Source organism: Astatotilapia calliptera, chromosome 6 (genome assembly GCF_900246225.1).
Source record: "Astatotilapia calliptera chromosome 6, fAstCal1.2, whole genome shotgun sequence".
In the NCBI taxonomy this organism is placed as follows: Eukaryota; Metazoa; Chordata; class Actinopteri; order Cichliformes; family Cichlidae; genus Astatotilapia; species Astatotilapia calliptera.
Genome location: NC_039307.1, coordinates 22,401,606 through 22,418,412, shown reverse-complemented (window position 1 = coordinate 22,418,412; position 16,807 = coordinate 22,401,606). Strand labels below are relative to the sequence as shown.

The window sequence follows — 16,807 nt, the reverse complement described above, 5'->3', positions numbered from 1 at the left end:
TTCAACAAATGATTATATACTTCTAAGCATATGAGTAAATATTTCTAAGCATAAATGATAATGAACAATACAAATCTAACAGTGCACCTTAAAGCTGATACAGTGGTCCCTCATTTATCGTGGGAGTTACGTTCTAAAAAATAACCTACGATAGCTGAAATCGCTGAAGTAGCCAACTGTATTCTCTCTTTTTTTTTTTTTTACAATTATTATAGATGTTTTAAGGCTGTAAAACCCTTCACTACACACTATACACTTTTCTCAGACAAGCATGAACATCTTTACGCTTTTCTCTCTTGTTTAAACACTCAAAGTTCAAATCTTTGTAGAAAAACAAGTCTAGTATTCCAGAATGAAATCAAGGCTAAAAAACTGTTTTCAGGTCTAGAACATGGGAACAGAGCAGCTGCAAGAGAATTCAACATTAATGCATCAATGGTACAGAAGTAGAGGAAGCAAGAAGAATGAGTTGTGTAAAGTTTGACTTTTCGGACTGTTTTGTTTCGCTTAATGCGCCTTATAATCTGAAAAATATGGTAATTTCTACTTTCCGTTAGCATGTCCAGAAGTCCAACTTTTTGTGCGATTGTTAGCATCCTCCTCTGCCTTTTGGGTGCTACCGCAGGTGCCTTTGACGGTGCAAAACATTTCGTCAACATTGTTGTGTTTGTTGGGGAGAAAACTTACAAACATGCAGTACAGCACTTCAGAGTCACACTGCTAGCGATCGAAGATTTTTGTAAATTTGACAAGCTGAACGCATTCTGTACTGTACAGGAAACCCGGCACAAGATTGGACGCAGAACACAATGCGCTGTGCAAACAAAAACTAAAACAAACTATGCAAAATTCTACCAAAAAACATTTGCGAAACAGCGAGGCCGTGAAAGGTGAACCACATTATAGCAAGGGACCGCTGTAACTCGTATGCTGCAGAAGAAATTGCACCTTACTAATTTAGAAGATCATCGTTTAGCCTGGAAAGCCAGTTTGCATCTGTATAAAAAAAGGCTATATAATAATACTAGAGAACATCTTACTATTCATCACTGATTGATGGAAATAAGAACAACCATAGGTTTCTCTATAACACTCTAGCCAGACTGAGAAAACCCGGGGCTCTGTTGAGACAACAGTCGTTTAACGTCAACTAGTGATGACTTTGTGAATTTCTTCACGTGTAAAATTTTAAACATTGAAGAAAAAAATTGCCCATAATCATCTCACAGATGTAACATTATGTACAGCTACTTTCAGTAGGAAAAATGACAAAAGCTTTGTCCAAAAACTTGTGTGTCATGGCTGTGTGAAGGCAGGCAGGAAAGGTGGACCAAAAAGCAGGACTCACAGAGGCACAGGTGTACTCAAAACCCTCAGCTTTATTGTGGGAATGCAGACTGAACAAAGAACTAACTAGACTGGAATGCAAACAAACTAGCAGGCAGGCAAACAGAACACACAGGGTGGTATGAGGATGAACAGACGTTAACGATGCCACACTGACACAAAGACACACTGGGCTTAAACACACTGAAGGAGTCATCAAGGAATTAAAGACACAAGGGGAACAGCTGGGAGGGATAAGACCTAACAAGACAGGGGGAATAAAGCTAGAAACACTGACAAAGACAGGAACATGAACCTTCAAAGTAAAACAGGAAACAAGACACACTTTACAAGGACACGGACTCGACAAAGTAAGACAGACTAGACGCTGAATTAAACCGGCAATAATAACAAAATACAACCCGAACCTTAGTCATAATGCAAAAACATACCAGAATAACTGAAACACAGATTCATAATTCAAAAATAAACCAAAGCATAAGGAACTCAAAATGCTGGGTTGATCCGACCCAGGACCGTGACATTATGGGCCAAACTGTACAATAAAAAGGTGTTTGTGAAAAACCCAAAACAAATTTTGTGTCTGCCTGATTTTCACTGATGAACTTTATTTTGCAGCTACCAAACACAACAGTGAGCAGAAAGACTAAAGAAAAAGTCAAGATTCAGTTTAGAAAAGAGAAAAACTAAAGCAAAACAAGCAACATTATGTGCTTTAAGGTGCCAATTTGAGAGGTATACCAGGGAATCAGGTACTGGTTGAAGCCTTTCTTTTTCAGAAGAGCTACAGTATCCAGAGTTGTACATAGTGAAGAAGTAGCGTTCAGCTAGCTACACTGCACTGTTGGCACAACAACATTTTTAATCTTAGTTTAAGACAGAGTCACTCAAAAATAAGCACTGATTTTCAATAATCCTGTAAATAAATGACAAAAGAACCCCAGTGCAATTCAACATAGGTTTTTATTCATTGTTGGTTTGTGGCAGTAATAGCTGTTGGTTAAGGAGCAGCTTATCGTATAGCAGCAAGAAGCAAAGCAAGGAGCGTTGAATTCTGCAGAAGTGCTGGATTCTGTAGAAAAGGTAGTAGCAGGGTAAGACGATTTAGGGAAGGCCCAGTAATCTGCAAGAGAATCAGTAATATATATTATTACATGTGATAATGCATTCTCTGGTGAATAACTTCTTAGAGATATGTAAATATCAGAGAGTCAAGTGTGTCTAATGTTCAAACCTAGAAAGACAAACATGAGACTCACCCTCTCTCTAGATGAAGAACGTGCATCGCGCTCGTGTGCTGAGTCATTCTGTTTAAAAAAAACATGCAAATGTATTGTTTGGATATGATAGGATAGGAGCACTGACACAGTCTCTGGTTACACAGTTACACACACAGTGCAAGATATATTCATATATTACAGATAACATCACTAGCACAGTCTTCAGGCATATTACACTTACAGGATTTGCCAGAGCAAGGCTCAGCAGGCATCCAAGCAGAAACACAACCTTGATCATGGTTTCAGTGATTTCACCTGTTAACAATATTTCAGATGAGATGTGGTCAAAACCATCTGCAATATCACCATTCAACCAACATTATACTGAAAACAGAGAAGCAATAAGAGATTGATGAGAAATGTTACCGTCAGGTCTTCACAACTTCAGCAGACTGTCTCAGAGATGTGGATGATTGTGGTAATGCTGTACTGACAGCAGAGCTTTTTATACACAGTTGCAAGAGATGATTTAATCTCATTTGCGTAACTGTTGGGAAACTCTAACTCTTAGAAAACATTCTCATCTTAACAAGGGTAAACACAATTGGGCAACAATCAGGGACACACCTGATTAATCCTTTTGCTGCAACACAGTGATGTGAGATTGACCAGGTATGAGTCACATACAAAACTAACTGTTGTTTGTATATGTTCCTTTAAGTATAATTGTCTACCCTTTAAAATGTAGGGGTAATGGTCACCAGGTTGTATCTATCTATATATCTATCTAATGAGATCTAATAACTGTCTGACGCCCTAAGAAAGAAGACTGTGGCCACTTATGAGTCTGGTAAGGGATTTAAAAAGATCTCAAAAGAATTTGACATCAGCCGTTCCACCATCTGGAAAAGTATTTACAAGTGGAGGACATTCAAAACAACTGTCACCATGCCCAGGTCTGGCCCTCCAAGCAAATTCACCCCCAGAGCAGACCGCAAGGTGCTCAAAGAAGTCATCAAAAAGCCTAAAATGTCATCACTGGAACTACAGGAGGCTCTGGCTGCTGTCGATGTGAAAGCGCATGACTCTACTATCAGAAAGACACTACACAAGTTTGACTTTCATGGGAGGTGTGCAAGGAGGAAACCTTTGCTCTCTAAGAGAAACATTAAGACCAGACTGAAGTTTGCCAGGACAAACGTAGACAAACGCCATGACTTCTGGAATAATGTTCTTTGGACAGATGAATCTAAAGTGGAATTATTTGGAACCAGAACAGTAGACATGTTTGGCATAAACCAAATACAGCCTTGCAAGAAAAGAACTTCATACCAACTGTGAAGCATGGAGGTGGCAGTATCATAGTTTGGGGGTGCTTATCTGAGGCACCACCTGGCCAGCTCACCATCATAGAATCCATCATGAAGTCTGCTGTGTGTGAGGAGTGGGGCAAACTTTCTTCTGATCGATGTCAGAGACTGGTAAAAGGCCACAAAAGGTGTCTCACTGAAGTTATATCAGCCAAAGGTGGCAACACTAGTTATTAGGGGGGGTAGAATGTCCTAACTTTTTCCTCCATTAAAATACACAATTTTTGTTCCTTTTTTTGTTTTTTGTTTCCAGTAATACATGAAAACATAATTGGACAGTGATATGTGAACATTTCTTAATTAAGAGCTGATAATTTAATGCGGTGCCCTTATTTTCTCACATGACTGTTGTAAAAGTACCAGACACACACGAGGATTGTGCTCACTATTATTGCGTTTTCTTGACAGTTGTGAACTCAAGGAAAACAGTCTGTTCCAGTCGAGCTCTCTCTCTCCCGGCTCGAATCTGGCTTCACTATATAGAGAAATAGAAAGAGGCTGTGTCCCAATTCAGTGTCTGCACGCTTGAAGTACACGCACTACGCGTACTATAAGTACGAGAAGTGCGGAAGTGAGAGGCTTGTGAAATGGGACTGTCTAGCCTTTGTCGCGCTTTTCAGGTTGCCTAGCAACCATGATACTAACCGCGAGAAACATTACATACAGCATTGTTTGACATAAATGAAGGAGAAAAGATATTTTGTTGGTCATTCAGTTTTTGTGCTGACATCACTTAGTCAGAGATTAGTTGAGTATCTGAGGCTGAGACCACGGAACTGTAAAACATGATTGTTGGGCTTCATTTTACTGAACAGTCATTTCAAGATTAGTTAATAAATAACAATTAGCTAATGTTGGTCATGAGACTAAAATCATCTCACTGCGGTAATGTAAATATAATATGGCCAATATTATATGTATTGTCAGATTATTATGAGATATATATATATTACAGAATATATTACAGCAGTGAGCTTGAACTGTGGGTCAAAGATTTAAGTTGCATTTATTTAAATATCCTATCACCTTAAATCTTCACTCAAAGACAAGTATCTATGACAGTGTATATATAGATGTATCATATATAAGAGACAAATATTGTTCGTTTAATATATTGGCATTACTAAATTTGGCTCACCGCTTACATACATGTGGGGCAGGGATAGCCCAGTAGGTAGAGTGGTGGCCCCATGATCGGAAGGTCGGGGGTTCGATTCCCCTGAACAGCTACCCTGAGGTACCCCTGAGCAAGGTACCGTCCCTACACACTGCTCCCCGGGCGCCCAATGGCTGCCCACTGTGTCACTGAGTGAATGGGTTAAAATGCAGAGAGGATTTTCCCCACGGGGATCTATAAAGTACACTTTCTTTCTTCCTAAAAGCAAAATGTACGAGCTGTGAAAACTGTTTCTGATAGAATGAAGAGTAGACTGAGATATTAAATATTCCTTTATTGGGTGGGTGAGAAAATCAGACCATGTTATAACTGCTTTAAGTCATACAGAATAGATATCAGAGCCTTAAACAGGCTGACTTCTGCTAAATGGGTCAAACTGGGCAGAAAGTATACAAACACATAACATCCTTATAGAATATGATGTAACACTATAGATCAACTTACCTCAGAATATATAAAGCATATAAACAATTACAGCAATACGACACAACAAACACAGCAGTACTACTAATCCAAAATACTCAAAGCTTCATAGAACTGAAACAAACATTCATTTTTAGCTCCATTCTGCTGCTGATACATACTTTAGGTTTCTGAACATTAAACTTGTTGCTGGCTTTCATAGTGTGTAACCTGAAGGCCCTGAGGACTTTCTCCCACACTGAAAACACTGGAATGATAAAATTATTTGAACATTACCTAATAAGACTGATTCAGGACACACAATTAGTTATTTTAAACTTTCCTAGCAGTCCTTCACAAACAGGGAACAGTCTGTCTATTCTCTCCATCTGTCGTCAGCTGCTGGCTTTTCCTCCTCCTCTTCCTCACACACTGCTGAGTTTGTCTGAGATGATTTGTCTGAGATGATGTGCAGCAGTGTGTCCCTCAGTCTGTCCTCACTCTGGACACTTGCAGTTGTCACACATGGAAATCAAATGTGTGATAAGCTGCAGGATTCAACTGGTCTCTGAATGCTATTGACACCCTTTTCTCAACGAGAAGTCTGGGCTCGGGAGAGCCTGAGTGCCCTAGAGGGACTTTCCCTGCCGGATACACGATGGACGGGTGGCAGAACTGGAGGGTCATGTGCCTGGCAGGACTGTCGATCGAGGACGCTGAAGATATCTATCTATTCGGAACCGTGATAACAGGGTTCTTGCTGATTGGAGTTGGCTTAGCCCTGGCTTATCGGAGAAATAAAAGAGCGGAACCGGCTGTTCAAACCCCCCCAAGGCTGCCCGCTGGAATCGAAGCGATGGGACGAGGCGCGACCTCTCACAACGAACGTAATATGGTCAACACCTTGGAGACGCTTGCATCGGCTGTGAAGGCTCAAAGCAACAACATTGAGCGTGTGGGGGGATACATCAAAGAGAGGCCTGCTCAAAATGGGACCCTTGAGCGACAGTTGGAAGACATCGCGGAACGGATCACTGCAGCTGTGAGGTCTCAGAATCAAAAGAATGACAACACCATGGAACAGAAGTTTGATACCATCATGGGGAGGCTCGCGGCTCTCCAACGGGAGATCGAGAGGCCAGTGTCGGAGTGTTAGGGCAGCCTGAAAATTCTCCTGGGCTGCTCGCATGGAAATTTACAAAATCAACATCGAGATTGAGGACCCCCATAACGGCACCAGCTGCAGGCCCAAGGCTGGAGCCGAACAATCACTCCCTGATAACGACTGTGTTACGGCTATTCTTCCCGTCCCATGCAAGGACACCTGGATTGCCTGGAGGACTGTTTACTTAACCTGATAGGCCGAAGGACACTGTCTCAGCTAAACTATGGACACGCACACACATACACTTACACTGATAAGCACTCACTCATCCCCCCTCCCTTTCCAACGCCTTCGATGCTTGTTGCCCCCTGGGAACACGAGGCGGGTCGCGGCCCGTGCTGTCAAATAGATGACGGCGCCGTCGTAGGATGGCTGCTGTGTTGCCTGGGGTTACTCCTCATCCCCTACCCATCCCTGTGGCTTGTCATGTCTTCCATAATGTTGTGCTATGGACATTTATGTGCTTTTTGTGCAGAGGAGGTTTTTTTGTTTCCTGTTCTCGTGCTGTCCTACCATGGAAGCACAGCATGAGTGGAGGTCTCTTTTTTTCCTCTTGTACCTTCCCGTTGTTGTGTACATTTCAGTGTTTTTCTGTAACGCTACCGATCTCCGACTTGTAACCCCGTGTGATGTCTGTGTTATGTGTGTAAGGTCAGGGGGGGTTTCCATCTCGCTGCGGGGCAACCTGCATGTGACAAATAAAAGCTGTTTCATTCATTCATTATGGAGAAAAAAAAAACAGAGGAGAAAACAAACAAAAAAGAGCAACATAATAAATACAGCACCATCACAATAAACTAGCCAGCAGTAGATACTAAATATTAAACGCTATTGTGCAGCACGCAAGATAGACAACGTACAATGTGCTTTGAGGCAGCAGCCAAGAAAGGTGTAGTCCGCGTCTGTGAACACCCATGTGTACACCTGTGTGGATCAGCATGCTTGTATTCCAAAGGTTTCTCCATGTAACGATCTGCTAGGAAGTGTGGGGAGCCTGCTTCATGCCCCGTCCCCCAGGGCATGAAGCAGGCATGGAGGAGATCCAGGCCCCAGACATCTAGAGGCCCCAGAGTATGAGGACCCGAGGAGGCCCACCAAAGGGGGGGAACCGTGCCACCCTCCTGGGAAGAGCTGAGTAGAGCCCCAAACAAGGGGTCACCCAGCAGCTACGGAGCAGAGGCCAGAGGGGATTGCAGTGGCGTGCCCGCGGGCTCTGCCGGCAGCCAGCTGTGCCAGAGAGGACCGAGCTTCAGGCCCAGAGGCCTGAGGGCATCCCAACCCCCCGGAAGGGGCCCAGCCGGGCCACAGGCGCCAGGACCGGTCAATCGGTCACCAGGAGTGAGCCGGTACATACATGAGCGCCTAGCCCCAGTCGACAAGAACCACCAACATACCAATGTCTGAGGGCATCAGCCACCGGCAGGGAGTGTGGTGAGGAGAGATAGGCCTCTGTACTTTAGAGGGTCTGAGATGTACCCAGAGAGGTTGAGTCTAAGACCCAACCTGACATATAGACACAGACAAACAGGCGCACGCGGACACAAACATGCATTCCTACCCCCATATACACAACCAAATACTCGGCACTCACCCAACGTGTATACAGACACAAATAGACACTGCACAGACAGTCACACTCCCCAAACATACTCTATATCCCAGGTCCAGGTACCCCTGCCGCCAGAGGGGCAAGCCGCATCTAGACCCAGGAGATGTAACCCTTCTCTCTGGGGTGGGGGCAAGTGGACCACCTCCTTATCTGCAGTAGCAGGGAGGCCCCGCATCCCAGACCCCAATCTGACGGCCAGCACCTCCTCCCAGCCCCCCAGCCCTGACGGCTAACAGAACCGGGGTGAGTGAAGACCCCAAACCTCCCTCCGCCTGCTCATATGTAGTGTTGCTGTGTGCTGTTCTAAAGTGCATTTAAAACACAGGAGAGCATGGTTCCTGCTTCCTATCAGAGAGCAGCACGGCTCCTCCCGAAAGCCCTCAGTGTCTTCATGATTTTAAAATTGAGGGTAGGGCACCAGCGCCAGAGGTGGGTTGGAATACACCGACCATCCTCTGGATGCTGTAAAACGTGCCCACCCCCAAGGCCCTATATGTATGTGTTATGTGAGAGTGTGAGTAATGTGGATGTCTAGGTTGCAGAATAAAATTGAGGCACAGGCGGCCAGAAGGGGACAGAGGGGAGTGCCTCCCCTGCACCCTGGTGACATACCTGCACCCCAAGCCCTGCGTGTGTGGGTGGGTGTGGTAGAGCGGGAATAGGGAGGCAGCTGAGGATGGGGAGGGAAGAAAGGGAGGGGCAAGCGGCCCCTCCCTGGGGCCAGCTTCCCCGCTGACCCCAGTAGGCACCCCCACACTCTGGAACCCACCAGGGCAAGGGGGCCCAGGCCCATCCAGACCGGGGCCCACAGCAGCAGCACCGCCCAGCCCCACAGAGTCCGGGGCAGCCCACCCGACTCCACCCCAGAGAAAACTGCACCCACCCCATCATCCAATCATCTCCCAAACTACACAAGACAATAGACACCCAGGTTGAGTTCATTCTCTACCTCTCCTATATCTCTCCCCCACCTGCAGAGTGAGCTCCTGTAGAGAGGAGACCACCTACAAAGATAAAACAGCCTCTCCACCAGTTAGAGCATGCCTATTCAACTACGAAGTTAGTTGGGCCAGATTTTCAAACCGAGGAATTTATCTGGGCCAGATATTTTTTTTGAAGCCAGTAAGCAGCAGATCATGATCAATTTCAAATCCACACAACTGTACTGAAAAACAAGTATTTTTTTTATTCCTTTTCCCCTATAAATCTGGTGGTGACCTCTCACAAATGCACACCAAAAGGTTCATTTAAAAAAAGGGAGCTATAACTAAACTATTTTTTGCACATTTGAAATAATAATAACAAAAAACATTTTGATAATTCCCTTTCAAATTAAAAAAAATATTTCACTGACCACTCACTTTTCCTGCCATGGATGGAGCCCCATCCGTCACAAGTATACAGACACGCTTCATATCCAGACCATTTTCCTCAAAAAGAGCTTAAATCTTCTCAAACATAATTTCGCCAGCTGTGAGTCCCTCTAACGGTAGTAAACCGAGCAATTTCCCATCCAAAAAACGGACATATACGCATAACTGTGCATTATCAGTTCTGTCTGTGATCTCCTGCTATAGACATTACATCAGTTTTCTTCAGGTCATCTAACAGCATTTCAAACTCGTCTGACGCCAGAACTTCAATTCTACAAATATTTGAACTGTCCTACAGGGGTACGTTTTTAATAGCAGATGTCACACTCACTTTTCACCGCATCCACCACGGCCAGCATGCAGTATTTCATTGTTTCAGAATCTGTGAAAGGCCTTTTCTTCTTCGCCAAGAAGCAAACACGAAGGGAAGATGCTGCAGCTCTCTCTTGGGCTGTACAGGACCCTCACCATGGTAGTACAACTCCGGTTGTAAGATTATTAAACTCGGTAAAATGAATAAGTATTTGTCAGTCCAGGCAGGGTTAAACCGACAGTTTTCATTGTCAATTTTGCGCTTTTGGAGTGAGAAAGACATGCTGTTGTCGCATCATATATTACGATGATTGTTTAATATGTTTACATCACGGTGCATTGTGGGTTAAATATTGCTAGGCTACTAGGAGTGTTGCATTCACAGTCTACACTACGCTGTAGGAATTTTTAATTTTTTAAAAATTAATTAATGAATTCATTTTTTGCGTTTTCTCTATGTTTCTGCCAGGACCACAGGCAGGGCCACTCGCAGGTTGCTTCTGGGCCGCATTTGGCCCGCGGGCCGCCATTTGAACAGGCTTGAGTTAGAGAGTCCCCTAGTTGGGCCGATGCACCAGAGGAGCCCCCCTGCACCCACCCGCCCACAGCTCCGGCGACACAACAACCAGGACCCAAGCTCCCAAGGCCCAGCCAGCACCCCAGACCGGGGGCGGAGCATCCCCAGACCCCCAAGCCTCCACGCTCGTCCCGGACCCACCCAGGGGCAGTCAGGCAACCAGGCCAGTAACCAACGTCCGGCAGCACAGACCCTCCCCCATCTCCGCTGTACGCAGCCACAAGGAAAACACCATCTAAGAGCCACCAGAGCCCCTAACCAGGTCATGGCCACATCCCCCGGGTTAGGCCCTCCAGGGAAAACGTCCCTATGGACTCCCCAGACGCCCTAAGGCCGTCCCTACCGCCATATCAACCACAATAGCGAAGGCAGGACCATATTGGTTAGAATTAAGATTATTTTTATTTTTCGCCTTCTACTGTCTTTAAAAGTGGGATTAAAGCATCTTTCTTTCAGCTTAACGAGTGAACCGTCAGCTCGTTCAAACACACGTTAAAGTCCGTTTGGCTCGACACCACCGAACAGAGGCAGCAATATAACATAGCTAAGATTAACAGTGCAGTGAATCCTGCTTGTGCCGTGATATTCAGGACTGCAAACGGAGCAGCATCACTGACTTTCAGCTTGTTGTGTTTGTGGATATATGACTGACTTTAATTATGCATAAAATCATCACATTCTCTGTAAGATTAAGGTCAACTATATATATATTTTTTGAAGTAGAGGCTTTAAAACCAAGTTAACGCTGAAAGTACAAACATCACTAATGTCACATAACTTTGCCGACATGTGGCCAACAGTAATGTTTTAATGTTCTTCATTATTAAACATTCGCACATAAATAAGTGACATCATATTCAGTACTTACTTTTGACAGTTCACTCTTCGGCCGCTCCCTTCTGTCCCTTCGAATTGGGACAGCCGTCGTTGCGTGGCGGTGACGTAATCGTACTCAAAATGCGTACTTCAAGCATGCGGTCTCTTAATTGGGACACAGCCAGAGACTCCATCATCAGTCAATCACCACCACCTGTGGCTCACCTGCCTCCCGGTACTGACCCCTTGAGCTCATTCCACCACTCCTCCCCTGCAGCTGCACCAGGGACCACACCTCAGCCACAACTGCATTTCTTGTGTAACAATTGTAAAAGATCATTTTTTTATTTGCTTGGATGAATCTGTCATTTCAGTACATCTTTATTGTCTTCATTGTCTTTTTTTTTTCAACACTTATTGGTTCCACAATAAGTGGAACCATGCTGAAGGTATTTCTGCTTGGATGCTTCCTATGCCTCACTCTAGTTCAACCTGTAAGTATTATTATAAGTGATTATATACGCAGATACTACTTGAATATGCAAATACAAGTAATACAATACTTAGGAATTTTCTACAGATTGTCAATGTGTATGAAAAGTATGGTGGCTCTCACCACGGCTGATATGAGGTGAGTACTTTCTTTATCCTCCACATTTAAATCACACATGAACATCACTTTCTGTAAAATGTTTGGATTTTTTTTTCTCTCTACACTCAACCACCAACAACAATATTTCCTTGAAGCAACTTCTCTCTGTCTTCCTACAAGCGCCTGCTAAAACCACTACAACAGCTGCACCCACTACAACTCCCTGAAATCTGAAAGGAAACCAAAAAAAAGCAAAAATCGAGCCAGCATTGCATTTATTGTGCTGTCGCCAAAAATGCAATGCTGGCTTAATTTTTGGTTACCTTTTAGATTTCAAGGAGTTGTAGTGGATGCAGCTGTTGTAGCTGTTGATTCTGCGAAGAAGATTGGGCCATCCCCCAGCGATGTTAAAGACTCATTGCCTGCTATCACAAATGCTTGATTGAATTTCTTGGAGTCAAAAGTGGCACAACCAGTTATTAGGTTTAGGGTGTAATTACCTTTTCACACAGGACCACATAGATTTGGATACATTTTCTTCATTCTACTGTTTCTATGTCACAAAATACACCTTTTGAGATCTTTTTTTTTGTTTTAGCTCAGAATGTAGTAGCATAATTTTCAAACAATAAGTCAACTATACCATTACTTAAGGATAGCACATGACTTTAACAAAATAATAACATAAGAAATCAACAATATAAAATAACACAAAATGCTGGGTCACAGTTGTAATATACAACACCTGATTATTTTCTAGTTTCTTTACATTTTCTAAAAAGCCAGAAGATAGATATATAGATAGTAGGGGTGCAACGATACACAAAATTCACGGTTCGGTTCGATACTTTGGTGTCACGGTTCGATATTTTTTCGATACAAAAAAAAAGTTCATGCCTTTTTAATTTGTCATTTATTAAAATTATAAATATCAGGACTCACAAAATTTCAAAATCCCTGGTAGCCCTTCGGGCACGGACTCTTCAGTTTTTTGTAGCCCAAAATAAGTTTAAGTAGCCTGAATAAAAAAGAGAGCAATTTTTTGATTGATGTTTTGTTTCCCGTTTTGTTTCCTTTACAATATTATACATTAAGGTATAATATTGTAACGGAAACAAAACATTAATCAAAAAATTGTTGAAAAACAAATTTTAACATTGTATAAAAATTACAATCATCAACTCAAATACTTGGTTCTAATTGAACAGAAATTTCTATGAACTTGTAAGAACTGTGTAGGACATGAATCAGTCTGTGTCAGATCCTGAATTTTAAATTTCCACTGAAGTCACGAGTAAGAGACAAGTGGAACCAAGATCTAGGCCATTTGCTTTTTGAAGTTTGCAAAGACTGCTAAATTGTGCCAGTGGTAGTTCACTCTTTGCAACATATTACGCTGTTCTAAACAGATTTTTCAGGTTTATTTTTAGTATGTTATTTGCAATTGGTGTTTGTTCTGGGAAAGATATTGCAGACTGAGCAATAATGCATTTCTTGCATTTCTCATGGGTTCTAATGGGGGCCTTTCTTAAAATGACTGGTCCCAGTAACAAAGGCGCTTGTCAACTCAGAAATCGAGAGAAAACCAACAACACACCCGGCAGAACATTATGTTATTTACACGAGTGCGCATAAGTGGTCCGCATGTGCGCATTTGCTGTCAAAATAAAAGACGCGCACCAGATAAGAAGTTGCAACACGCGTTTGCGTCCATATAAAAGCACTGTTTTTGTCCGCTAGAGTGGGATTTTCACGGCACATTCTGCACCACATCTCTGTGCGTTCATCATTTGTTTGAAGCCAGCTCACCTCCTGCAACCACTTTTCCGAGAATACGCGCTTCTTTTGTGGTTCGGACTCCTTCTGACATTTCTTTGGAGGTGGAGGAACACCAAAGCAATTGCTTAAAGGAGCTTCTTCGACATCTTTAAGAGTTCTAAACAAATGTCTGTCCTCCTCCAGAAAATGTTATGTACACGCATTACAACTTCTTATCTTGTGCGCGTTTTTTATTTTTGATAGCTGCACTTTCTGTTTTGTCTGATTTGTCATAACTTTTCCGTTTTGTGGTAAGCTTTTCTTTGGCTGTCACTTCTTCACCCTGACCTGTCTTATGTGGCTCAGCAGAACTAAAATATATATCCTGCTGCTTTTACACACGCACTCACATAAGCTCAGCGATTCTCTGCGTGATCAACCTCTCACATGTTTAAGCTGCGGGAGATTTCACTTGTCATGTTTGCATAGTAAGCTAACGATTAATAAGACGATGTCAGAGGAATTGGTGCGCAAATTATCATCACTCACAGATCAGTGCTGTCGCTCTCTATACACAGTTCGCGCGATTGCAAAGTGAAAGCAAAAAACAAGCGCAAATTCAAACGCGATTTCAATATGTCACATATTGACAGTGGCTCACCGATGCCAATGACATAATTACCCAGCTACATTTCCGAAAGAATGCAAAAGCATTGACACATATTTTTCCTTTCTACGATAACCCGACGGGCAGGGCAGAGATAGATTTTGGTAGCCCGACTCGAAAAATCGATATTGCGAGCCCTGTATCTGATTGAGGAATCACTCATCTTTGGAAAAGAGAGTTTATTACAGAGAAATGGCTCTTTCCAAAATAAAAGCTATACTATACGCTTCTTCTGGGCTATATTCTCAGCAGCATATTAAACATATCAGGTTCCCATAAGGAGAATCATGTGCTAACGGCTGTCTAAATGACTCGGATAACGTTTGTAGCATGCATGCTTGTTGTTTTTGTCTGCTTCCACTTGTCTTTGCACTAGGATGATGTCGGCGTAAATGTGCAGTCATATTCGTTGTGTTCCCACTAGTGCTGTCAGCGTTAATCTCGTTGAAATGACGTTAACGAGCTACCGCCGATCGCCGCGTGCATGGGCTAGACAGCCAACACGTTAACGAGCTAACTGCACTAACACACTAGTTCCCACCCATGTAATTGAGCATTGCGTGGCACATCCAACATACTGTTTTACTTTAGTCCATGACGCGCTTACCTTCAGGGTCATACGTCACATGACAACCAAAATAGTTCCAAACGCCAGATCTGAATGAGGGTGGGGGAGGTTCAGTTTCCCATGTTGCAAGGAGAGCTTAACTTCTGTCTGGCTAGCTTGCCCTGCGCTCAGTGAGTCTGCGTTCGACTACTCCGCCTAGGCTGCACTGTCGAGCGCAGATCCACTGAGTGCTCAACACAGACAGCATCGTCAGAAGGAAAATTTATTGTTCGATACATATGCGTACCGAACCGAAAGCACTGTATCGAACGGTTCAATATTGATACGAGCAGAGGTGGGACCAAGTCATTGTTTTGCAAGTCTCAAGTAAGTCTCAAGTCTTTATCCTCAAGTCTCAAGTCAAGTCTCAAGTAATGTCAGGCAAGTCAGAGTCGAGTCTCAAGTCACTGGTGTAAAAGTCCGAGTCAAGTCACAAGTCTGAAATTTTGAATTTCAAGTCCTTTCGAGTCTTTAAAAAAAAAAAAAAGAAAAAAGTATGTTGCAGTTATGCTAAATGTAAATATTAGACCATGTAATTTTTAAATCTGTGTTTTTCTCAACACATGACAAAATAGTGAACTTAGAAAATATACACAAATTGTGAAATTGCACCTCTTTAAAATGCAGCTCAATTAAACCTAGCTCCAAGAATAATTTTCACCGACAGTTCTGAGATAAGCTGCATGTTATTCTTGGATGCGGTTGTAGGACCGGTGTTGTGCCAAAAAGTGATTGTCTGCCAAAAACTGATTTCCGGTATTTGCCAAAAAGCGATTGCTCATATTTAAAGTGCTATAAGTAACTTGTTGGGCTATAATATGTTAAACATATGTCAAATGCATCCCTTATGGATGACATAAAGTCATCTTGAGCCACAAACAACATTCGTGTAGCAAGATACAAGCCGCAATCAGTTTTTGGCAGCGACTTTTATATAACCTTTATGCAGTAAAAAAAATCTCATTAACATTAAAAATGTATTTTGTAAGAGTAAGTTGGCCAAGAGCACAGCAGAAATGGCAGCAAATATTACAATAGTTCTGTAAAAAGATTTTAAGTGGGGATAAAGGACCGGATTGGTTATAATGTAAGTACAAGTTGTAAAGATACTTAAAAAACAGATAATTTTTTAATTCTTTATGTAACCCCTTTGTATCCCCTGTTCACCGAAGTCTATTTACGAACATACGTAAAGATATTACACATAAAAAATACACAGAAACACTGGAAATCACTTTTTGGCAGACAATCACTTTTTGGCAGACAATCACTTTTTGGCACAACACCGGCTTTAAAATCGCATGACAAAAATATCATATACATTAAAAAAACTGCATCACCAACGTAGCCTGGACAACATTTGCTAGTTAGATGAAGTCAGCTATCTCATCGTAGCATATTTATATGCATATTTATAATTATACGCTTCTTGGAGTGAGTGCATACACTCATGAAGTTTAGTAACTTCCGGTCACTGCAACAAGCCCAGGTACAGTTTACCGACAGATGGGTGCAGGACCTTGAAATGCACCGTGTAGAAAGTAAAGACCATCGTACGTATCATAAGTTTACCAGTCTCACAAATCGTCGTCATAAATACACAATCGTTAACCGTTTATTAATATAACCTTTGAGCTTAACGGTAATTAATTAGTAGTAGAAATAATTTCTGGTACGCGTTACAGAAATGTAGCAGTGACAATAATATTGTATGCTGTAATCGCACTGGACAATTAGTGATACAAAACAACTGTTTTATTCTGTGAATAAAAGTATATGTTTTTGTCAATGTACCATAATAACAGAAGCGAAACG

The 16,807-nt window shown here is 42.6% G+C and overlaps 1 long non-coding RNA gene across 1 annotated transcript; it reads right to left on the bottom strand.

The window, feature by feature from the left end:
- Positions 1-2,325: 2,325 nt before the first annotated feature.
- Positions 2,326-3,201, bottom strand: LOC113023293 (uncharacterized). The gene is made up of 4 exons (XR_003272535.1): positions 2,994-3,201; positions 2,809-2,882; positions 2,607-2,654; positions 2,326-2,470 (listed from the first exon to the last, which is right to left on the bottom strand). It is a non-coding gene; the product is annotated as an uncharacterized LOC113023293 (long non-coding RNA).
- Positions 3,202-16,807: the final 13,606 nt, after the last annotated feature.